General features: G+C 42.1%; 1 protein-coding gene and 1 pseudogene across 1 annotated transcript in view; both read right to left on the minus strand.

The window, feature by feature from the left end:
• Positions 1-26,389, minus strand: part of SNCA (synuclein alpha) — a 97,165-nt gene that overhangs the window by 25,936 nt on the left and 44,840 nt on the right. The window lies entirely within an intron of this gene.
• On the minus strand, positions 21,926-22,032 carry LOC127048543 (uncharacterized; annotated as a pseudogene).

Genomic DNA, 26,389 nt, shown 5'->3' on the forward strand with positions numbered 1-26,389 from the left:
TTAAGGAAAGCAAATCCCATATGAACTGTGTAGGTAGGTGAGCTTACCCCATCCCATCATCCAGACAAACATATCTCTGTTTCCCATCTGCCAGAATTGAGATATGTCCCTCTGGCTAAACAAATGAAAGTTGCCCCCTATTCATAGGGCAATGAAAATGCAACAAAAAATTCTGCACAAATAGCTCCTCAGCCCTTTACCCAGGCTCAACTCTTTGGAGAGCCTTACTGAAGGGATCCTTCCCAGTACACACCTCCTTCTGTGCTTCTAGCAACTGACCTCCTACATAGAGCCCACCCCTTCCTCTCAGTTGTCTCCACCGCTTTCGAGGGACTTTGCAATCAATATAAACAGCTATAGACCTTTCTAGGGAAAGTGGGTTAATTCTTTCCTTGTCAGCCCAGGAATGGGGTATGCGCACCCTATCACATACCTCCTCCTTCAGAGCATGGATGTCAGTACACATGGTGAAAGTCTAGCTCCCTGCCAGCCCAGGGACACCCCATCAGATGCTGGGAAAAGAAAAATAGTTTGCACACCCCCAGCACCCACAAACCAAAGCCACCCAGATTTGCACAGGTCTGCTCCCATGCCATAAACTGCAGAATTGAATTGCATTGAATCTGGCCTTTAGACAGTGACTGTTAAAGGTCATCAGATTTATATGGCTGGTAGGTTGGTTTTTTTTGGTAACCTCCCAAAAGGAAGATAACTGAGATCAACATAACATGAAAACCACAATAAAATACAGTAAAATGAGGAAGATGGAAGAAGGAGCAACAAGCTGAGTGAAAAGGTTATTTTTTTAAATCATGCTGTACTATCTTGTAGCCACTTATTTAAAAAAACAACCCATCAGTATCCTATAGTCTAATAGGAAGGTAATACTTATGAGACTCTGCCTCTTGTTTTATTAGCTTTCCTATCACATTGTACCATTTGGTGCTTCTTTTTAGGGTCCCAAGAGACACCAAGGTGATACCGGCAAAAGGACCACATTGGTGTAGCAGCTTGCAGTTAGCAATGTTTTAACTAAAGGGTCAGATATTCCTGTTTCAAAAATGACTTTGAAATGCAATCTTCATTCCTTAGACTGAAAGGTGAAGAGTGTCTGCACTAAATCTGCAAGCTGCTTTCCTGGGACTGCAATTCAAGAAAGCACTGAAGCATGTGCTTAAGTCCATCCTTCTTAAGCAAAATATTCAAGTATGTGCTTAAGTGCCTTCCCTATACAGAGCTGCTTTTCTGAAACTGGACCTATAAGGATGAAAAATTCTCATTTGTACAGATTTCTAGAGCATAAAAAATAAAATCAGAAATGGAGGAGCTGGGAGTGAAATCAGTGCAGGAATCATCCAAAATAAACATTTATTTCTGGTCTGGGAAAAGTATGGCAACATATGTGCACTGAGCGGCTTGTATTGTAGTTTAATCATACATTAAATGGCATTATTACCATGAAAACATAGATATTATTAAAAATATAAAACATTTATAACATTGGTCTAACAATAGCTAATAAAGAGGCATATTGTAGTGTAGACTGAGACAAACTCCTATGGCCAGAGCATTTCCCTGGACAGAATACACTTATTCAAGGCCTCCCCACCATCCTAAGGGATGGTGTAGCATGCACACTCCCCCTGCATCCTAGAGAGCTCTCTAAGTCATTGGGTATTGGAGCTCCCTGAGAGACAGTGTAGCTGCACATTATCCCTTATTTGGGGTCAGGGGCGGCTCCAGACCCCAGCACGCCAAGCGTGTGCTTGGGGCAGAGAGCCACGGGGGGAGCTCTGCCGGCACCGCAAGGGCGGCAGGCAAGCTGCCTTCGGCGGCTTGCCTGCGGAGGGTCTGCTGGTCCCACACCTTCGGAGGACCCTCTGCAGGCAAGCCACCGAAGGCAGCCTGCTTGCCGTGCTTGGGGCGGCAAAATGCCTAGAGCCGCCCCTGTTTGGGGCTGTTCATAAGTCTTTAGGGTTTTCTCCTTCCAGTCATCAAGATCCAGCTTCTCTGGGTTAGTTAATACCTTGAACTCCATCTTCTTTCTCTCAAGCTGTAATTCTGGTCCTTTGCCCTTTTGGGGCTGAACATTTTGTTCCCCCTTGGCAAGTAGAATCTGGATCTGCCCGGTGTCAGCTTCAACTCTCACGGTCACACAGCATCTCTACAATGTAAGTTTTCCTTCACCCATTTTGTCAACCTGTCTTAACCTAACCAACACAGGCTTAAACTGGTCCCCACCCTCGAGTCAAGCCATGGATCTCAGAAAGTCTAGACTCAGTTTTGAGATCATTGTACTAATACCCTCTGCTCCCCTCCTCCGATCCTGCTCAACTAATTCAAACAAACTTTTCAAAGTTTGTTGAAGATATCACTTTAAATTCAAAACCATGCAAGATTCAAGAGTTTCCTTCACCTATATTTTCCCAATGCTTTGCTTTCTCTTTTTTGCATTAGGAGCCTGATCCAATGCCTTGTCACACCCTAACTAAATCACATTAAGTTTTTTGTTAATGCATCTGCATACCGTAAACATCCTGAGAAATCTCAGTGCACAGCAAGCTAAAACCTTTGGGCAAGGATACTTATCAATGAAAGTAGATCATCTTGGGGCCCTGATTCTGCAAACACTTACACACACATTTACACCTTACACGCTCAGAGATCACTTCTGAAATAAATGGGTTTACTGAGGCATAAAGTTAAGCAGATGCACAAGTCTTTGCAGAATCAGGGCCATGGTTTGCTTTTGTTTTTATTAGGGGAGGGACTGTTCAGAATTGCATTTATTTTATTTTCTGCATTTTCCAATGTGGTATACTGACATTTAACAAATTATTTTTTATACCACTGATTATTTTTCTCCCACTGGTCTATGAAGGAAAAAGAAGTGTTTTGATCATTTTTAATACATTCCATTTTCTTTGTTTTTTCCTTTATGTGGAGAATTTAGTCCTAACACACACACACACACACACACTTCAAGAACTATTGAGTTGACTGAACTATTTTATGATTTCTGTGCATTGTTGTAATGTGGCTGCAAGCCTGAGCTTATTTATTTAAAATGTAGTAACTTTATTTTTGGGGGGGAGGGGGTCATTTTCATTCACAATTTCTATTCATTGAGATTTCCCAGGGTATCTGGCGTATGGAAACACATTTATCCACAGTAGGAAACAAAGACATAGAAGTAACTGCAATATTAAAAATATATTAAAATATTTATTTGATATGTCAAATAAAAATTAACTCACCGGCTTCTGACGTTGTTGGTTAAATTATATTGGTGAAAGAAATATGGACCCCAAAATCTCTTTTTTATTTAATATATTAAAAAAAATACCCCTGCCCCCCCCAACTTGGCACTGAAGATTTTTAACCTATAATTCTTCTCCCTCTTTCTGACATCTCAATCATATATATAAAACTACGTTTTGTGATGGAGTTAAGTCTACAGCACAGCAGATTTGCATTGCCTGAGCATTAGGAATTTGATTAAGCCTTTACACTTTATCTACAACATATAATGCAAATTCAGTTGCCTAGAACTTAGAACCTAATATGCGAGTAAGAAATACCAGGTGCCAGGATTTTCCAAAGTGAAACTTGTGATTTTGGGTGCCTAATTTTTTGGGCTATCCAATTTAAGACATCTTTAAAGGAGCCTGTTTTTTCAGAAGATGGCTGTTCAGCATTTTCTGAAAATCAGGCCCTCTTTAAGGAGTGTCAAGCTGGGCAAACAATAACTCAACTCTCCAGAATCACTAGTGACTTTTGAAAATCTTGGCCAGTCTTTTAAATCATGTCCAATTACTTAATGACTATTTTTAGAAACCCAAGGAAAGATGACAGATCATGAGGAGACCTGTTACTTTATCTCAGGCCTCTGCAGTGGTAAGATATCAAAGTACAAACTCTACTGGGAAAATAGACATCTGAGACATATGATGGTCCACTGCACTGACTCACTCTTAATGAGACCCAATAGCCTGAGCAACAAATCTGGTATCCAACATGGTAAGTCACAAACGCTTCCTAAAACATGTTAAGAATCCTCTTCAAATTAACTGTGAGCCCACAATTTGCAGTATCACCATGAATAAAATAAGTCTCTATTGATTGAAGTTGTAAAGGCTCAAACATATAAGGCTAATTGTGATATCCAAAATATAGAATTGGGGCCTATGGGCCTGGTACAATGACTCCCATAGACTTCAGTGGGCTTTTCATTTTTCATGGAGTGGACAGTTTCATCACACCTTATCTGCATCACACATAAAGCTGGCACTACCAAAATTCACAACTAGCATGCCAGTAAGTACTGGATGAAAAGTGTTAGTGAAAAGTGTTGGCAAGTAGCTGAGATATTGGAAAGTTCTGCAGTGTCAAACATGTGAGCAGAGGTTATAGGAGCCAGGAGTTTCAAGGAAAACAGAAGGGGTGCACTATTCACCCCTTAATTGGTACATAGGCCTTGAGTTATCACTGTGTACTAGGGTGAATTTCATGCTCAGTGAGAAGCCCAGCAACAGAGGAAGTGCCTCGACTAGTGCAGGGAGCCTGATGAGAGATTTGCCAAGAATAAGAGACCTGTAGAAGTAGCCAGATTCATGGAAAGAGAACAAACAGGCTCTCTGCAAAGGACAAAGAACGAGTGAGTGACTTTTAAGTCATAGTCCTGTTTCTGATCAGGAGCGGCACCAGGGTTTTTGGTGCCCTAGGCAGGGGTCCTTCCGCATTCTCGGTAGAAGGCAATTCTGCAGCGAGGGGGGTCCTTCCGCGCTCCCAGTCTTCGGGGCACTTCAGTGACGGGTCCCGGAGCGAGCGAAGGATGCGTCACAGAATTGCCTCCAAAGACCCGGAGCGCGGAAGGACTCCCCGCCGCCGAATTGCCACCGAGGGCTGCAAAATGCCACCCTCCCAAATCCTGGTGCCCTAGGCAACCGCCTAAGTCGCCTAAATGGAAGCGCCGTCCCTGTCTCTGATATTGACTTCCTCTGAGGCCTTGGGAAAGTCACCTGCTCTGACGTTTCCCAATCGAGCATAACAAGACTTTACAAAATGCTATCAGATTAACACACAGAAGGCCTTATAATTGCTAAATATTAAAAACCCATTTTCCGTCACTTTTTGGGTAATTTTTCCCTGGCACTTTTGTTTCTGAAGCATTGCACAGGAGTTTCAAATATAGTACTGTGGATTGGATTTTGGCCTTTCCTGTAAAGAAAATGCTGCTAGATATTTTAAATATCCCATTCAGCAGTGGCCGTATTTATCCATGTAAAGCAATTCCTGTGGCATGAGGCAAAGATAAGTTGGCACCAGTGCTATCTTTTGCTCTAAGGATCTGATACTGGAAATGATGGCATTAAAAACAAACATAACAGATGTTAAAAGAAAATGTATACGTATCAAGAGAACACATCTTTAGGAATCCTGCTGGGTACAATGAACGTGAAAGGAATAAACTGACACAAGCTACCGTTACTTATCCAACTTCTACGCTGTAATGAAAGGAAATGTCTTGCTAATAGCAGGTGTGTCATTGCGTTTGATTGCGCAGTTCCTTATTACTTTCTGCTGGGAAATATTTATGCAAACTGAATGGGAAACAAGAGAACTCTGGCTATTTATAAACAAACAAAAGGGAAGAAGAACTGAAAACTAAAAGATAGACTTTTGCAACACATCTCCAGTATTCTAGCCATACTGCCATCACTCTTGTATAGTCCCTGCACTCTATTTTCAGTTATTTTCTAATGTTGTTATTAAATGCCAACAATGCTCATCGTGTGCTTCACAGATATACAAATAATGTGTGATGCAATATATTGGTGCACTGTCTTCAGTGAATCACTTTAACAGAAAGAGACCACAAGGCACAAATCACAGGGGGGTTAATCCTTACCCCGCATTAGTTAAAACTCCACAGATTTTAATCATTCCTGGTTTACACTGGCATAAGTGAGATCAGAATTAAGCTCCATGCATTAGAAATAAGCCCACTGATGTTCCAACATTTGATGTCGTTTTTATTACTTACCCTGTGTATTATGGTAACACACAGAGGCCCCAACTGAAAATGGAATCCCATTATGCACTACACATACATATAGTAAGAGAAAGCCTCTGCCCCAAAGACCTTAAAATCTATATATGTGCAAGACAGAAAGGTAGTGTATTGATACTCCTCATTCTACAAATTGGGAACCAGGCCATATAAAGATTAAATGACTTGCTCAGGGCCACACAAGAAGCTTGTGGTAAAGCCAGGAATTGAACCCAGATCTGCCAAGTCAGTCAACTGCCTTAACCCTAAGACCATGCTTTCTACTACTGGAGGAGTGACTCTCTCTGGTTGTGGCTGCAGCTGCCGTGTTAGAAGGGACAGTCTTTTCATTCTGTGTTTGTACAATGCCTAGCACAACAGGGGTCTTTGTCCATGACTGGGTCTCCTAATTGCTACTGCAATACAAATAACAATAGTAACGTTGTCTGCAAATTGATCAACAGTAATAAGTCATCAGGACCAGATGGTATTCACCAAAGAGTTCTGAAGGAACTCAAATGTGAAATTGCAGAACTACTAACTGTGGCATGGAAACTATCGCTTAAATCAGCCTCTGTACCAGAAGACTGGAGGGTAGCTAAATGTAAAATCTGTTTTTTAAAAAAGGCTTCAGAGGTGATCCTGGCAATTTACAGTCCAGTAAGCCTAACTTCAGTACCAGGCAAATTGGTTGAAACTATAGTAAAGAACAAAATTATCAGACACGTAATTGAAGACCATATGTTGGGGAAGAGTGAGCATATCTTATATAAAGGGAAATCATTCCACACCAGTCTACTAGAATTCTTTGAGGATGTCAACAAGCATGTGGACAAAGATGATCCAGTTGATACAGTGTACTTGGACTTTCAGAAAGCCTTTGACAAGATCCTTTACCAAAGGCTCTTAAGCAAAGTAAGCAGTCATGGGATAAGAGGGAAGGTCCTCTCGTGGATCAGTAACTGGTTAAAAGAAGGAAACAAAAGCGTAGGAATAAATGGTGAGTTTTCACAGTGGAGAGAGATTAATAGTGGCATCTCCCAAGAATCTGTACTGGGACCAATGCTGTTCAGCATATTCATAAATGATCTGGGAAAAGGGGTAAAAGATGAGGTGGCAAAGTTTGAAGATGATACAAAATTACTCAGGATAATTAAATTCAAAAGCTGACTGCAAAGGCTTACAGAAGGATCTCACAAAACTGGGTGACTAGGCAACAAAATGGCAGATGAAATTTGATGTTGATAAATGCAAAATAATGCACATTGGAAAACATAATCCCAACTATACATACAAAATGATGGAGTCTAAATTAGCTGTTAAAATTCAAGAAAGATCTTGGAGTCATTGTGGTTAGTTCTTTGAGAATATCCACTCAATGCGCAGCGGCACTCAAAAAAGTTAACAATATTAGGAACCATTAGGAAAAGGATAGATAAAAAGACAGAAAATATGATAATACCACTATATACCTTGTACAGAGAAGGGCAACAAACATGATTAAGGGTATGGAACAGCTTCCACATGAAGAGACATTAAAAAAATTGGGATTGTTCAGTTAAGGAAAGAGGTGACAGGGGGTGGGGGGATATGATAGATGTCTATAAATCATGAATGATGTGGAGAAAGTGAAAAAGTGTTATTTATCCCTTCACATGAACCAGGGAGCACCAATGAAATTAATAGGCATCAGGTTTAAAACAAACATACAGAAGTACCTCTTGGAATATCACAAGTCAAAGTGAAACTCATTGCCAGGGGATGTTGTGAAGGCCAAAAGTATAACTCGATTCAAACAAGAATTAGATACATTCATGGACATAGGTCCATCAATGGCTATTAGCCAAGATGGGCAGGGATGCAACCCCATGCTCTGGGTGTCCCTAAACCTCTGACTGCCAGAAGCTGGGACTCGATGACAGTGGATGGATCAGTTGATAAGTGCCCTGTTCTGTTCATTCCCTCTGAAGCATCTGGCACTGGCAACTGCCAAAAGACAGGGTACTGGCTAAATGGATCATTGTTTAGACCTAAAATAGCCATTCCTATATTCGGTGTAATTTAGGAAACGGCCAGTGACACATTTGGCTGCATTTGTTACTCAGATATTTAGATAGCTAAGAAGTGCCATGAGTATAGTGTGGCTTTGGGAATCCTGACAGTTCTGGAAAGCTTTATTTTCATTCTTCTCAAGCCCTAGCAATCTGAGTTAGATGTTCCTTGAAATTTATCTCCTCCACTCCCTTCGTTCCTTATACTCTTATCCAAGAATTTCACTACCACACTTCTTCTACAACCACACTTTTATCTTGCTAGCAGAACATATTATAAACCTTTGACAGATCACACCACCCTCCCACTTCGTCTTTGCTTTTTGTCTCTCTGAATAGAGTGTACTTGTTTAATTGTCATTCCATTTGTGAAAATCTCACCAACTCATTAAAACCCCAGTTCATTATGTTTTCCTGTGCTGAATATCACTTCAAGTTCTTCTTCCCTCTTTCACAGACTCCTTCCATAGTCTTTACTTTCTGTTTCAGGAAAACTCAACCTGTAACTTTACTATGTCATGTTGTTTGGAGTGGGCAAAAATAATACCTCATCCAATTTCCAGACTAGTTTAAAACATGTCCTATACTTTTGCTTAAGAGGAATCTGTTGTTTGAGTCTCCTCTCATTATTGAAGGCATTCCAATGATCCAAGAATACAAGACCCTCTTCTCTATAACATCAGCTTGTCTCTAGTATCAGTCATCCCCTATTTTCACACACTCTTGGTATTGGAAGGATCTAGGAAAAATTAATATACATCAAGCCAGCCTTCCCAGCTTCCTGAACTCATCTTTGATTTAACTGAATTGTGCTGTTCTCGGTCTCACAATGGCAACAATTTGTGGAAATTCCTCAGCACTCATTTAAGAAACACTACACCTTCTTGTCACATCATCACTTTTGGCATCCAGGGAGGAAGCGTACAATCCTGGGTCCTGTTTGTCCTGGTTCTTCACTATGGAGTTACCAATCAGGAATGTTGCTGCCTATTTCTTTGTGAAGGCTCCTTTTTATTACTTGATTCTTGGTCATTAATCAGGCTACTGTTCATTTTTGTCTGGTTCTCAGTTTACTTATTCCTAAAAGGAAGAATATCTGTTGTCAACAAAGTTGCAATGCTTCATTGCTGTCTCCCCTCTTCTCTTTTTGTTACACTCCCTAGTTGGTAAACTTTTCTAACTTCATTCTGTTACCTCCATAACTATCCCTTGCATGGACTCAGCTTGCAGTGTCTCTGATGGCTCCTTGGTTCAGGAGGCCGTTTAGCTTCCATGGTTTCTCAATGTGACTTCAATCATTCTTTCAACTCTTCCATCTTCTCTTGCTTGAAGGAAGCCAGATTGTGCATCACACACACATAGCCATCCTGCTCTTTGTTCAGGAAGAGAAACAGAACATATGTAGGACAGATATTTTCTACCAAATCCATTTTTCATCAGAAAATTGGGTTTTTGACTGAAATTTTTTTTTGCATGAAAAATGTCTGCTTGCCATATAAAATTTTGACTTTTCATTGCAAAGCCACACACACCTGAACATCAAAAAGTTTCTATTCAAAATGGCAACTGCAGTAACTCATGGGAGCTGTAGTTTGGTCGCCTCATGTCCCATTCTCTTCTATAGGGCAGACTCCCCAGCTGAACTGTATCTCACACGATGCACCACAATGGGTCCGCAAAATGTACATCATAGAAGATGCAGTTTGGCCGTGGAACCTGGCACATAGAGGTGAATTTGGGCACCAAACTACTTAAAGCACCATAGCAGCATTTCTGACTCAAAGTTTTGGGCTGAAAATTTTCTGGGTTTGATTTTTTTTTTTTTTTTTTTTGCCAAAAGTCTACATTTTTGGCAGGGAGAAAACTTATTTTCCAATCACCTCTACACACATAGAACTGCACTTCATCCTTTGGTGACCATTCTGTATCCCACTGACATTTTTACCTCTAAGAATCTCTTCACCTCTGATGCAACTCGTATACATCCAGGCACTTCTTCGTCTCACATCTCCTTCTGAACTCCCCAGTTTGTCTGTTTGCTCTTTGCACCATTTCTTTAGTCACAGGCCTTTATGGCTGTCACAACTCTCCCCTCCCTCTTTAGTTATCAAGAGTAGGTAACAATTTCTGCTGTTCACTCAGCCCCCACACAGACTTTTCAAACACAGGAACACAGTCCTTAAAGCACACAGCCCAACAATTACTTATCTTTAGTCACTCACTGCTCTTTTAAGTACAGTAGCTGTAGTTATTTCTGCAATCCCTGTGAAAGGCTGCTGTTATCTTACCCCTTCCTTTTTTTGTTTTTAAAAAAAGACTCACAGGAGTATTTCTTGGATTCTGTGCCATTTGGATTTTTAACATGGACGATTCTCTCTTTATTCTACTACCTTCACCCCCAGTATATACACGAGTATGACATCCCTCACCCCATGTAAGAGTACTATCATCAGAGGAAGTTATTCACTCTGAGACAATGCTTCAGTAGGTAACTGTTTGCTGACTCCAAGGTTTGTTCCGATAACGATAGTATTCTGTTGATGAAATGTCTCTATCCCATATTTCAGTGGTTTAATGTATTTTCAATCAATATTCCACTGGGTTATATTTCTTTAGGATGCTTACAGATGACTTCATCTCAGATGCATATTGTAGGTGAATTAATCTCTCCTAGACACAGTTCCATTTCTGAATTTACCTCTGGATTTTTGTGCATGTTACTCCAAATTCAGCACCCCTTATAGTTAACAAACAGTTAAAAGATATGACTAAGCAACCACAGTGATAAAGCTAGATATTTTGTCATTTTAAGAGATGTATATATAGCCATCAAGATGTTTATAGTGGAACAGGAGTTAATTAGAAGATTTAAATTCAGTAACTTCTTAGCAAAGTGACAAAAATTAATACACCAACATAGAGTGCAATATGTGCTGGAGTGCTTCCCAAGTCAAAGTCCCCCCTTCTGTTTTGGGTATATGTAGGCATTTTAGAAAACCCTGTTTTGAAGTCCTCTCTTTCCTGGTCTCTGTCAAAAATACTTTAGTATGGTTCTGTTTTGAGACTGGGAGCCACTTATATATTTCTGGCAAATGCTCATGGGAATGAAAGCTGCACTACTATTTAATTTCCTCCCCTAGAAAGCGCAACAATTTAAAGGCTAACGTGGTTTATGGAACAATATGTCCTACAAATGAAATACCAAGGGGCACAGTTTCTAACAACAAACTGCATAATGCAGTATTTAGAGAGATTCAGACTATGTTTTGCATGAATCTTTCATTGTGCTGTACAATACTATTCAAGCGATAGAGATCCCCTGTATTAGAGAAGCTCCTACACACTCTGTGCTAACAAAGGAGCCATTTATGAGAGCTTTATTTCGAGCTTTTTATTCCCTTTCTACTTTTATAGAGGTAGGAGTGAATAATGTTGCTTATCTATGGTATGCAATTCCGCGGAAGCGTGAGTTTTTTTACACTAGCTCTAGGAATTCTTTTTCTCAGACATGTTGAACAAGATTTTCATGAGTAGCTAATGATTCTGGATTCATCAGTTTGTGGGTGTCCATTTGAGACACTTCAAAGGGCCTGATTTTCAGAGTGTGGTTGGACGAGTGCTCAGTACTTACTGAAAATTAAGCCCTTTTAAGGTATTTCATATTGGGCCCCCATTAACTGGAGGAGCCCCAAATCATTGGTCACTTTTGAAAATCATGGCCATTGCCTTTAATTACTACTTAAAATTCAATACTTTAATTATGTTTTCCCAAAATATTTTATTTAAGTTGTTGCTGTACATAAAAAGTTATAGCCAATAACAAAGGGTTACCATGTGTGTCACTCAGTACAAACAGAAACACAATAGGATAAGCAGTAATGTAAGTTTCCCTTTTCTGAAAAGGTTCAGAACTGATGTCCTTTTAGCTTTAAAAATGCTTTCCTTTAGTGCTAGCCAGCCAGGGATCTGTTCCAATGACCCATAATGTACAGTTGTCCTTTATAACTAACACTCACTGATATTCATTGAATCACTTGCCAGTAGGTGCTTTTACAATGCTGAATTGAAATATTATTCTCCTTCCTCAAACAGGGCCTCATGAGTAAGAAGAAAGCCCAATGAAAACTGGAAACCTTCCCTTTACTGAGCTACAAAAAGGGAATAGAATAACTCACACGGGAGATCCACCTGCCCCCTCAAAAGGCTTAAAGCTGGGGGTAAAGGTAAGAAGCCTGAGAAAACTCAGCACTAAGCCACATGGGTTTACAAGAACAAATCTTTTTTGATCAGCCTGCTTTTTTTTGGACAGAATTAGTGGATTATGGGCAGGAGTTAACGGATTTGGATATTAATGAAGCATCCAGTGCTGTGCCTCACAAAATCTTAACTGAAAAGATCATTCAAATTGTCTTACATAAAAACAAGGTCATGTGGATTAAAAATTTGCTAAAAGACTGCAAAGAAAGGGTAATAATAAATGACAGTGTTTCAAGGTAAGGGGAGGTGACTAGTGGCTCATTGCAGGGACTGGGTTTATTTAATGTCTTCATTAAAAGATCTGTAAGAGGAGTAATCAGCATGTTAATGAAATTCAGTGGTGGTAATAAATTGGGAGAAACTGTGACCACTAGTGAGAATACAGAGCCCTATAGTCAGAGCCCTTCTGCAATTCCATAGTTGCAGAATTTGTTCCAAAATCCACCCTTTGCTGCAAGCTGTGTGCTCCAAAATTTAAGTTTTTTTGTAACATCATTATGGTTGGGGGAAAAGAAAATCTTTGAAAATGTGAACCAGATCCAGCTGAGGTAGTAATCTCAGCCTGAGTTTGAAGACACCTCTGAGAGATGTAAACTCTCCCATTCACTTCTCTGGGTTAAGTCTGAAATCCAGAGGTGACAATTTAAATGTCAGCATAGTTATCTGTTTCACCAGGAATCTCTAACGCACTTATCCTACAATCCCAAACTTCCTCCCACTCCTCTGCAGGTGCCAAAAGCCCCAGCTTCTTCCATCCCAGCTGCCAAAAAACTCCAGGTTTGACTTCCACAGTATGGCAATTTATCATCTATACAAACTTCTTCAGTACGCTGATAATACGGGATAGCATAAAATTAACTAACACACACATAACACAGCAGCTACTCTCCTAATTGTATTGCACATTTAAATATTTAATTATTTGAAAAGCTGTATTTTAAATGAAACTTCTGCAGAATTTCCAGTCTGTTGCACCAGATTGCCAGAGAATCCAGGAAATATGACAATCAAATTTAGGTCCAGTTTGCCTTATATTATGTGGGGCCTTTATTTGTTGGGATTAAAAAACATGGATATAAAATAATTAAAGGAGGTTTGTCTTGGGAAGATGACAACTAATACTAATTCCAATCTCACAGTCTTGGAGTAAGGGAGAGATACCTGTAGAGCAGGGATGCTGAAAAACACCTATGGTAAGAGCTGAAAAAAAACTGTAGGAAATATTCAAGAACACTGATGCAAATTAAATTATGTATTCACTGCAATTGCATTCAGAACTCCTTTTATTTACTTTCTATTACCATTCATATGGAAGTGTGATGCAAATAATCATGCAATAATTTATTTGCCAGAGTATTTGCACAGCCATTTCGCACATGGGTTTGGATGTCCTCCAATCAGGGAGCTTGAATAGGTGACCAAACACATAGCACAAATAGCAAATTACAGATAACAAGAACTCCAAGCAATTGTCATGGTGAACAAGCTGCCATGGTATAAATCATTCACCAAAGAATTTTTTATAATAAGCAAATTCTTAGAAGACAAAGTTGTTTAGAGAGATTTTGTAGCCACAAAAAGCATCTAAACTTCTCTCCTTTTGCCTGAGTCTTTAAAAATGAGACTGAGCCCTGGTCCACACTACGCTGTTAAACCGATTTTAACAGCGTTAAATCGATTTAATGCTGTACCCGTCCACACTACAATGCACTTTGAATCGATTTAAAGGGCTCTTAAAATCGATTTCTGTACTCCTCCCCAACGAGAGGAGTAACGCTAAAATCGATATTAACATATCGATTTAGAGTTACTGTGGCCGCAAATAGAAGTTATTGGCCAGATAGTTATAGTGATAGCTACCCACAGTGCAACGCTTCGGAAATCGATGCTAGCCTCGGACCATGGACGCACACCGCCGAATTAATGTGCCGAGTGTGGACGCATGCAATCGACTTTATAATATCTGTTTAATAAAACCGGTTTAAGTTAATTCGAAATTATCCTGTAGTGTAGACATACCCTGAGCAATACACTAGAAACGTACTGTAGAGGGAAATCCTCACTGAGGGTATGGCTGCACTGCAGCTGAGGGCATTATTTCCAGTTTGGGTAGAGATACCCACTCTAATCAAGCCAGGATGCTAAAATAGGAGGGTAGCTGCAGCTATATGAGCAGGCTAGCCACCCAGGTATATTCCCAAGGGGTCAAATGGAATTGTACTCAAAACAACTAGTTTTTGCCACCACCTGTGTAGCCACAGCTTCTCAGCTATTTGTAGTATGCTAGCTCTCTTGCTGGAAATTATACCCCCAGCTGTAGGGCAGACTTAGTCTAAAATGAAGGACAGAATGATCCTTTCCCCCTTTTCCAACTTCTGAGATTCCTATTCAGGTTCTGGTCCAATAATGGCAATGGGAATACAAAAAATTATTGTCCAAGTTAATTTATTATTATATACAAAGGTTTCTTCCAGGTTTGCTCCATTGTGAAATGTCCCCTTTGAACAATGCAAACCCCCCAAAACAATGAACCATATAAAGCTTTGAAAAATGCAAAGACTAAAAGGGATTGAAAGAGGCTTAGATTTGGGTTATTTTGATCACACTTGCCTCATCTTGTCTCTTGTGTCAGATGTACATTTGTAAGCAGAGAAACACCCGCTCAAAATATCATTTTCTGAGCTGGGCGGAGTTTTTGGCTGTCATAGCAACTACCCTTGTTGCTGAACATCAAAGGTACACAGTAAAGGAATGAGAAGATCTGATCTAAGCTAGCAGACCCCAGGAAAAAGGGTGAGGGGAGAAGAGTTAAAAGTTCTTCTTCATACAAAGCAAGTTGTTATAAGTAGCTGACAGTCATGGGATGGAGAATAAAGGGAAAAAAGCAAACAGAGCTTTGAATGAGACTATTTTACCACTCTGTGTGATAAATATGTATTTCAAATTTCAAGATAGCATAAATTCACAAAAATGGAGGCATTTCCTCTGTAAGATGAATTGATGCCTAGATCTCCAGCGTGAGTATAAATGTGTGAGAGTAGTCAGAGGATACACACTAGAACTGGACAAATAATCTAATAATAATATGATACATTCTTTCAATAATACTATTTTTTTCAACTAATATTTTATGTAATTTTTTTCCTGAGAAGGAAGAGGTAGGGCTGTGGCCTATATCAGCCCACAGCATGGGTTTTGCTCACTTGAGGCAGCAACAACTGAGAGGATAAGCAGGTGCCTGGGCTGGGATTTTAAAGAACCACAAGTTCAGCTGTGGGTTGTCTGCCCTGCAAGGCAAATTCCATTGAATAACACTGAGTTCCTGTAAAAGGGGCATTCCCTTGTTGTAGGTCAAAGGCAGTTATTTCCTAGCAGGGGTTAATTCAGTCTGTGACCTGAAATATTTATGTGTTTCCATTGCAATTTCTTTCTTCTCCCTCTTTGTTTGCACTGGTGTTCACCTCCCTGGATCCTTTGAGTGAGAGAAGCAAGGATTTCCTGCTCCATGACTAACCCGTGCCCCAGTCCTTCCAGGGAGAGGTGGAAATGGAAACAAGATTGTCTCTGGCCTGTCATCCCACCTCAACCCCAAGTATGATCACAGCATGCTCCACACCACACTGACCAAAAAACACCAACGGTAAGTATACAGAGATCTATTTGGCCAAACTGAGACTACTGATGGTCTATTTATGTATTCCTTTATAGATGTTTTGGGATGGGAATGGGAAATTGATGAAGCAATGCCAAATTATACCAGCTGAAGATCTAGTTCTCTAAGTCTGATGTTGAAGTCAGAGGAAAGATTTCAACAGGAGACAGTAACAGCCCAAAATGTAGAAGAAAGGTTCTCAAAAAATGTGGAAATATTAACAACATAATGGATTCTCTGGAACCTGAAGTCTTTAAATCCTGATTTAAAGACTTCGGTTACTCAGCCAGAGATAAGGGGTCTATTGCAGGAGTTGATGGGTGAGGTCCTGTGGCCTACTATGTGCAGGTCAGACTAGATGATTCTGATGGTATCTTCTGACCTTAAAGTTTATGAGAGCAATAGTTTAGTGGTCATAAAATAATTAAAAGTCATGATGAATCATTTTCAGCTAATATTGTAACTCTAGGCTAACTTTACACTTTAAAGAAGCAGTACTAATTAGACTCATTTTCCAGACTATGTAAATCAATTGCACATATATTTTTGAAAGGGTAGTTAAAAAAGTAATACGTGACCTTACAAAGAGCACCTTTTTCCACTTAAATGAAAAACTTCTATAGTATTGCTTTCAAAAGGAAAGGTACAAAAGATTTCCCTTCTTCTGATATCTAATGAACTTTGTCTTTGAAATGCATGAGATAGATAACAGTCTAAATATTATTCACCTTACTTAAATCTAAAGAAGATCAGTCATTTTGGGCTTAACACAGACCGAACTTTTGAATTAAAATTTTGCAAGTTCTCCACAGCTTTATTATAGAAAGGGACAGAGCCCCTTTTTCTGATCTATACACTGGTGAAAAATCAGAAATTATGCATGGAGGTCAATATCTTGGAGGTTCCTTTTTACATCTCAATATCAAAAATAAATTATGTAAAATAATGCTAAATTAACAGGGCCACTCACAGAGAGTGAAAGTGACAGAATCATCGTGAGTGCTATTCAGCTTAAATAAAGGTAATAGAATTTGACCCTATGTGAATAGTCAGTTGGCATAATGGAATCCCCAGTATTCTGAAATGCATTATTAATAGTGTTGTCTTGTACAGTTCTGAATGGCCTGGGTGATTGCTAGTTTTTCCTCCACGTGGACCTGCTACAAGTTGCCCGCTCTCACTTCCCAGAAAGAGCAATGTCTACCTACTGACTGTTTCTTTTTCCTGCACAAGATCAAAGCCCCATGCATTCTGCAGTGAAGTTCCTGGGCTCTCCAGCACTCTGGTGTAACAGACTGGAAATTTTTTGCAAGCCTAATTAAAATTAAAATCTGAAGGTTCTTAGAATAATTGGGAACTCCAATTTGGAAACCTGGGTGTCTGAAACCATCCAAACCCTCTCTTTGGATGTTCACTGAGGCACGTAAGTGACCAATTTGTACATTTCACATGTATCCAGATATCCAAATATGGGAGGCTGTTCATGCTTCCACATTTGAAATCAGCATTGTCTACAAAATCTGTATATTATATTCCTATGTCTGTCCAACAGTAACTTGAAACCCAAGCTTTCTGCCCTGCATGGCAGATGGACTAGAAACACCTGCTGAAAGGTGACATTTGGCTCTTACCCTCTGAAGTGGTGTGCATGTTCTTCAGAGTCTATAATAGACTGTGACGATGAGAGTCAATTTAATTGTTGTAGCTCATTTAGGTGTGAGACTAAATTCAAGTTAGATTTCTACAACTTGTTGGTATATCCTTTGATTTTATTCTCAATGTCTGAATAACTTTGTATTTTCTCTGTCTTCCTGAGACTACTCTCTGTGGGCTAGTGTGTGTCTTCAGACACAGCCCGGATCATGGGGACATGTATAAGCTATCCCACCTTGACGTTCCTGAGCAATGGGAGATCCACGGTGAGACAAACCATTTGTAACATAGCAGGTCCAGGCTCTTTTACCATTTTCTTTCTTATTTCAAAATATTTGAGAAGGCACTTGGAGGGACCCTTAATGCTCATGAAAAATTGGACAGCACTCAAGAGCCCGTCTTTTCTTTTTATCCACCAAAAAGGAACAGCACTGGCAGCAATAAGCTCCCCTAGAGTACCCTGTCAATGTCACCGTAATCTGAGAGGTCGGGGGTTGGTCATTCTCTTTATCCAGTGATACAAGATGCCAAGCACTTCATCTCCCATCGGCCTGGCTCTGCTCCCACTGACGTCAATGGTATAACTCCAGCTGGGAGCAAGGCTGAGAGCACTGCCTTGAAATGGAGAACCTCACAGAGGATTCTTGGCCCTTTCCAGAGTCAAGCCCTAGCTTTAAAAAAAGCAGGAGTCATGTTCATATGGAAGGTCTATCAGACTGGCCAAATCTGAACAGGATCTACAGAACTCAGTGGAGCCAAAGTCAGGCTGGATGAACTTGTTTTTGGTAATGTGTCTGATATCTTTAAAATGCCTGCCTAAATCCTAGGTGTATAACAAATGAGGCACAGAGAACATATTGTCAAGAGATAGTATGAGCAGAACAATGCTGCTAATATATTACATCTTGCTGGAAATAAGCTCATGTGTGAAATGTTTTAATCAAGTAAAGTCCAGGTATTAAGCCATTACTCAAATCCTGAGGCCACAAACAGAATTAGTATGCACTGGAAGGCATGGCAAGAGATATTCTCCTTGTGAAATTTGGAAGGTTTATGACACCGAAGAAAACCTTTACATATTTCTCACTGAAAAGTTAAAAGCGACTGAAAGGTAGATGGAGTGTGTGACACACTGACAATATCCTGAACAAACCTTATGAAATTAAGCTAAATTTTATTAAATTAAGGTAAATCTTACTGAATTAGGGTTAACATCTTTGGGGTACATTATATTAAAATGCAACTGTGTATGCGTTGCTGTGGTATTGTATATACATTCTCTAATAGGGATGAGGGATGCTAATGTACTTCCTCCATTATCAACCCTGTGAAGTCACCCCCCGGAAAGAAACACACACACACACACACACACACACACACACACACACACACACACTATTTCAAACTGAATAAAATCTTGGGATTTAACCTGCCTCAGGGCCTTCTTCCTGCTCCAGCAAATGGACAGGACCTTTGGTCAACAGATGGCCCCCATCTTTAAGGGAGTATTGGAAGGACTCGTCCTACTGGGGCTTCATAAGACTGGGTGCTTGTTCTGAGCTGAAGTTCTGATGAACTTGTAACCACAAGGAGTCTGTTAGACTGGGGTATTAAAAGACGGCACCTGCCAGAGCCCATGAGAGAGTTGGGATGCACTCTGATAAGCTTATTAGCATGTGTGGGGGTTCTTTTGTTGCTTTTCATGTTTTCTCTGTAATGCTTTTACCTTAGGAATAAAATGTGCTTGCTTAGAAAGAGCTGGGTGATGAGTTATATCTGCAATAATTACACTATTATCTGTCTCTGAAGAGAAATTAAGTCAGTGTTTTGCAGTTGCCCTGAACTGTGACAGATTGCATATATTTGATTACCATGGATAAAATCCTGCAGCTTTTCTCCTTTGACAGCAATCCCTCCTGAGAATTTGGCCCCATACTTGATAATTACCAATGATAGTCTAATCTGATTTTCAAAAATGCTGAGCACCTGTAGCCCCCATTGACTTCATCTGGAAATTTGGATGCTCAGCAATTGTGAAAATCAGACCCGATTTATCTTTAAGCCAGGGCGTCCTTCCTCACAACCTATCATCTCTGCTTAGTGCTCTGACACTGATGTTCTAATACAAGACTCTGACTTCAGAGTTATTTCCAAAACAATGGACTGATGTCATAAGCACACAAGTACTACCTCACTGCAGGTTCCAACAGGAGGCGGCACTGGCCTGGGAGAAAAAAAAAACAACACAATTTACAGAAAGAGAAGTTGATGGAGAGAAAGGACAGTCTGAGCGAGAAAGAGGAAAGAAGGAGAGAGCATTGCCTAAGAAGAGAGAGATGAATTTTAAGAGGGGGTGGGAGGAGGGAGGGGAGAAGAGAGAGAATGTATTTAAAAAAAATGGGATGGGACCCAAATCTCACTCTGTCCCCTATGATCATCTCCTGGCTGCTTCCTTACTCCCCCACCCAGTGTAGTGGGTGTTCTTTAAGTGCAATGAGGATCTAGCACACTGTAAAAGACTAGGGAATCCAGATGCTGAAAAATACATGAGTGATGCAGTGGAGAAAGAGTGAGAGAAGAAGGAAAACCAAAAGCAACACAGACGTAGTAAGTTACCATTTTTATTATTATTTAGTAAAAAGATCAAAGCCTTCAGGTAGGAAACAAGCTGGTATTCCAGCAAGGAAAATAGAGTTCAGTCATATTGAGGATGTGCAAGGCCTTGAACATCTTTACTGACCATACGACATGCAATATAAGTGGATATTACACACAAAATAATGTTTCAAGGAAGCACATGCCAAGACCACAGAATATCTGAGGAATCATGCTACTGGAATTTAGGCTGTAGCAACTGGAAAGCACTGCTGTGCGGTATTAGCCTGAATGTTGTTTCATGTATTCACAGCCAAAGAAACAAGCAGTTCTGCACTGATAAGAACATCCTATTCTCTACTTCATATTTCTCAGTCCCTAGTATCACAGTTACACCAGCACTGCCAATCAGGAAGCGGAATAAAATGCCAAATTAGGTTTCTGGCCAGGCACCAAATTATCTCTGATGCATATTTTCCCCCCAATCTTACAAAACAAAATTATCTTAATCTGTCTTATATTTAAGTACTCTTAAAGGGAAGAGTGATAGTCCTGAGTAGAAACAGCCCTCATGAAAGACAGGGAAGTGGGATTCTCTGCTCAGCATTTCCAGCCCTGAGCTACAACATGCTTTCCATTCCTGAACTCTCATTAAAATATTTTGGCATGTGCTGCTGCAATTGGAAGAAAAGCATCCACTTTAGATAAAGCTGAGAACATTAAATTCACAGCACCTGTCACCTAAAATGGGTTATGTCCCAGATCCAGAGTTAACTGCCCTCCTGCCACTCCCTTGGTCTGCTTAAGGGTGTCTCTTAGATCTCAGGCCTCTAGATGTTACCTCTGTGTGGGTGGGGACCCACAACCCTCTCCCTCCAGATTGGGGAGTTAGGTCTGCAAATCCACTGTGACTATCCCCACAGGTCTGACCGTAGTCCAATACCTGTGGTTCACACTCTCTCAGGAACAATAACTGTGTTGACCAGTGACCAACCTGCTTTCGCAAAGCACAGTATTTGTGTTTTAGGAACAAAAGCATTAGTGAGAGAACATCAAATAAAACAACAAAGAGTCTACATGCATGCCATACATACTAGGTGCCTCCCATATTCCCCATTGAGACCCTTGCAGATTTTCAGCCCTTCAAACACTTCTAACCATGTTTTGTTTGAGTTAATTGCATATTAGTTTGAGAATCCAATAAGGTTTCCGAGTCAGTTCAGGCTGACCCAAAGGTTCTTTATCTCTTGAGCCTCTTGAAGCCAGGATCTGCAGTAATTACCCCCTCCTCTGATTTTGGCTCCTGGAAAAGCTCAGACATCCTCCCCTGCCATGGAGCTCAAATACAATTCCTACTGCCCAAGGGCACAGAACACAGACATACATTATATATATATATATATATATATATATATATATATATATACACACACACACACACACATACACACACCTATGAAAGTTTATGAATATTCCTTGGGCCCATAGTGTCTGGCTAATCTCAATATAGTAGTCTTTTGAAGTTTCTACACTTCCAAGGTCTCACATCTGGCATAGGTTACTAAACTGAAATGCCAGTGACACCCAACTAATAGCATCCTATAATCTTCAGTGACTTGTCCTTTGCTCCCTGACACAAACATGCCATCGCTTCCTGAGGAGCGTCACCATCACCAAGAGATGCAAGATAGAGCAAAGACATAAGAGTGCCTGGCAGGAAATCTTTAGTAAAAGGCGAAAGATTTATACGATCTGAAGAGAAACCAGAGTATTACTAGTACTCACACATGCTCAGAATAGTTAGCAGTTGCATAGCCATGCAATATGTCCCAACACCACAGGAAGTAGCTGTTGAGTTTCACCTACAATAGCATCATTAACTTTAACATCTGTCTGGCAAGTACAATTCTTGACTATAATAAAGCATTTCATGTTTACAGGACTAAGATGAAAGGAGAAATGGAAAATGAAGTGTTAACATTTTCCTCCCACTGAGCTGATATAATCTATGGTAGTATAAATCAGCCAATAACTTGTTTTTTTACACCGGATTATTCCAGTTTTTTGTATGGGGATATATGTACAACATCTTGCTATCGCTTTCAATTTTGGGGAGGTATTTGGATTTTTAGGCTAAAGCCCATGAGCCTACCCAAAAAAAAAATCTAACCCAGATACTTTAAGTCATTGACATGAAACAAAGGCCACCATGAGCTATACTATGACACCAGAACAATATGCCATTGCACCTAGCCATCACAGGACAAGTCTCTTGAGAGGTTCCTTGATGTATTCAACACAATTGCCACATATCAACATTGAGAAGCATCTGGAGAAGCTCTGACATGCATTAAGGTGGGCCATATTCTCACAGGGTGCTCTCTCAGAACCTCTGATGGCAGGGCGGGTGCAAGGAAATTTCGCGCCCTAGCGAAACTTCCACCTTGCGCCCCACCCCCCGAGCCCTGTGGCAGCTCTCCGCCCTCTCCTCCACCCTAAGGTGCCCCCCCGTGGCAGCTACCCCCGCACCTAGAAGTGCCTCCCCCCTCCATGGCAGCCCCCTCCGGCCCGGTAACCCATGAGGCAGCTCCCCGCCCCACCTCACCTCTGCTCCGCTTCCTCCTCGAGCACGCCATCGCCGCTCCACTTCTCTCGCCTCCCAGGTTTGTGGTGCCAATCAGCTGTTTGGCACAGCAAGCCTGGGAGGGAGAGGAGCAGAGCAGGTGTGCTCAGAGGAGGAGGCGGAGCAGAGGTGATCTGGGGCACGGACCGATTCCCCTGTGTGCCCCCCGTTACTTGCTGCAGGCAGCCCTCCCCATGCCCCCCTGCCCCAGCTCCCTCCGCCTAAATGCCGATGATGATCGAGGCAGCCGAAGATCCAGCCGCTGCTGTCACCGCTAAAGGACCCAAAATGCCGCCCCCCAAATGCTGGCGCCTTAGGCGACTCCCTTGGTCATCTAATGGGTTGCACTGGCCCTGTCTGATGGCTTGTCTAGGTCAGGGATTTTTTTCCATTCATGCAGCTACACTGATACAGCTATACACTGAAGGCATGCTGGTGTGACTTATTCCAGTCTGAATATGGGAGTTTGCACCAGTGTAACCAAAATCCCTAATGTAGACAAGCTCTTTGGGCAGAGGTGGGCAAACTCTTTGGTCTGAGGGCCAAATTGGGTTTCTGAAATTGTATGGAGGGGCAGTTATTGGAGGCTGTACCTCCCCAAACAGCCAGGCGTGGCCTGACCCCCGCACCCTATCCACCCCTCCTGCTTCTCGCCCCTGACAGCACCACCAGGACTCCTGCCCCATCCACCCTCCCGCTCTCTGTCCCCTGACTGCCCTGGACCCCCCACCCCTGACTTCCCCCTGCCACCCCATCCAACCCCTCTTCTCATTCCTGACTGCCCCAGCCTCCCCAGGACTCCTGCCCCATCCACCCTCCCTGTTCCCTGTCCTCTGACCCCTGCCACCCCATCCAAACCCTTCTCTTCTTCCTGACTGCCCCCCTGGAACCCCTGCCCCATCCAACCACCCCTGCTCCCTGTCCCCTGACTGCCCCCAGAACTCCTTCCCCCAACTGCCCCATCCAACCCTTCCTCTCATTCCTCACTGCCCACCCAGGACCCTTGCCCCATCCAACTACCCCTTCTCCATCCCCTGACTGCCTCCGGAACCCCCACCCCTGGCTGTCCCCTGCCGCCCCATCCAACTCATCCTCGCCTTCCTGACTGCCCCTGGGGACCCCTGCCTCCATTCAACCCCCCTGTTCCCCGCCCTTTGACCGCCCCAACCCCTATCCACACCCCTGTCCCCGACCACCACCACCCAAACTCCCCTGCCCTCTATCCAACCCCCCCCACACTCCCTGCCTTCTTACCGTGCTGCCTGGAGCACCGGTGGCTGGCGGCGTTAGGATCCAGCCGTGCACTGTGCAGCACAGAGTACTGGGTCAGGCTGGGCTCTGCAGCTGCACTGCCCCAGCAGCTCGCAGCCCAGATGCCCAGAGCATTGCATCAGCAGCAGAGCGAGCAAGCTGAGGCTGTGGGGGAGGGGGAACAGCAAGGGAGGGGTCGGGGGCTAGCCTCCTGGGCCAGGAGCTCAGGGGCCAGGCTGGAGGGTCCCGCGTGCCAGATGTGGCCCCCAGGCCATAGTTTCCCCACCTCTGTCTTAGGGCCAAGTTTTCAAAGGTATTTAGGCACCTGGAGTCACAGATAGGCACTTAGTGGAATTTTCCCCAAGTACCCTTCAAATTAATGGGAGACGGGAACCTAACTTGCCAATGCACTTTTCAAAAGTCTCACTAGGCTCCTATTTGCATTCTTAAGGCTTGTTGTGACGAACTGGGAATGTTCTTAATGTTTTCTCTGAATACTGTGTTGGTGCCTCAGTGTCCCCTAGGCAGTTCTTAAGTATCTGGCAGAGCAAAGGGCCAGTGCACCTAAATGCCTGACACTCTGTCTCCTATCAACTGATGGCCTGGGCCCCTCCTCTGCAAAGGTGCCAGCTGAAGGTATTGGAGACAAAGGGATCAGGTGACCTCCTGGCCTGGGAAAGGAGCTGAGCAGAGAGGAGAGGTGGTTAGTCTGGAGCTGGCTGGGGTCGAGGAGTGAAGTGCAGGCGTGCGGGGTCTGGCTCACTGCCCCCCAGAATGGACCCGGCTGAGGGGTCCGATTTGCTGTACCTACAAGCTCTGTTTTAGACCCTGTTCCTGTCATCGAATAAACCTCTGTTTTACTGGCTGGCTGAGAGTCACGTCTGACTGCAAAGTGGGGGCGCAGGACCCTGTGGCTTCCTCAGGACCCCGCCTGGGTGGACTCGCTGTGGGAAGCGCACGGAGGGGCAGAGGATGCTGAATGCTCCAAGGAGAGACCCAGGAGGTGAAGACGTGTGAGCTTCTTGCCCTGAACAAGTCTGCTCCAAGGGAGAGGAGGCTCCCCAAAGTCCTGACTGGCTTGATGGGGAGCAGTTCCAGAGCATCGCCCAGGGACTCCGTGACACTTGTCTACACTTGAAATGCTACAGCAGCACAATTGTATACCTGCTGCTGTGGTGCATCAGCATAGACACTACCTGTGCCCGTTGGAGGGGTTCTCCCATAAGTAATAGGTTGGCAGAAGAATTTTTCTGTCAACCTAACATTATCCACACTGGGAGTTAGGTCAACTTAACTAGGCCACTCAGGGGTGTAGATTTTTCACCCCTTGAGTAACAGTTAAACTGACAATTTTCTAGTGTTGACCAGGCTGAAGGTACCTATATATTTTTTAAAAGCTGGCCTTTAGCATTGGCATGATTGACAAGAGTAGTTAGCTTTTGGTGCTAGATATCAGCAAAGAGTGTATGCTACCCATATGATGAATACCTTAAATTGTATCCTACAATATGAAAAGTGACAAAAAGGCAATCAGGATCCCAGGACACAACAGCATATGTACAAAATGTTTGTAAACGTTTATGCCATACTATCATGCCATAATGAGGGACAAAACACATTTGCCAGTTGTTTCCAGTTTCAAGACACTTATTTCTAACCATTATTCAATAGTGATCCGCGGTAAAACTTACCTTCATCCTATTTGTTCTCAAAGGTTAATTACTGGGTTTTTTTCTTTCTTGTTGCACAACTTTATTAGTTGATTGTCTATATAGAAATCATTTTGCAAACTAGTGAATTGCAGCTCTCTCTGGGGGGAAATACAGCAACTCAAAGTTATGCAGCAATACCATAACAGTTCTAGCAGCAGCTCAGTTCACCCTATCTTCAGTACGATGAATATGAAGATAATTCACATAGAATCATAGACTATTATGGTTGGAAGGGATCTCAGGAGGTCATCTAGTCCAACCCCCTGCTCAAGGCAGGACCAATCTCCAGACAGATTGTTACTCCAGTTCCCTAAATGGCCCCCTATCACTTTTCCTAACACATTAACCAGATATTATTGTGTCTATTCTCATTTTATATCTATAGGTACATAGGAGATCTAGGGCTGATTTTCAAAAATGACCTCCAAGTTGTGAGTTCTCTAGGGAAAGATATCTAATCCCAAGACAATTCAGTCAGAGTAGCCAGCTGGTTTAAACAATCTATTTAAAGATTTTGATTGAAGAAATACAGCTGCTGTGGAC

This window comes from Gopherus flavomarginatus, chromosome 3, assembly GCF_025201925.1.
Source record: "Gopherus flavomarginatus isolate rGopFla2 chromosome 3, rGopFla2.mat.asm, whole genome shotgun sequence".
Lineage (NCBI taxonomy): Eukaryota > Metazoa > Chordata > Testudines > Testudinidae > Gopherus > Gopherus flavomarginatus.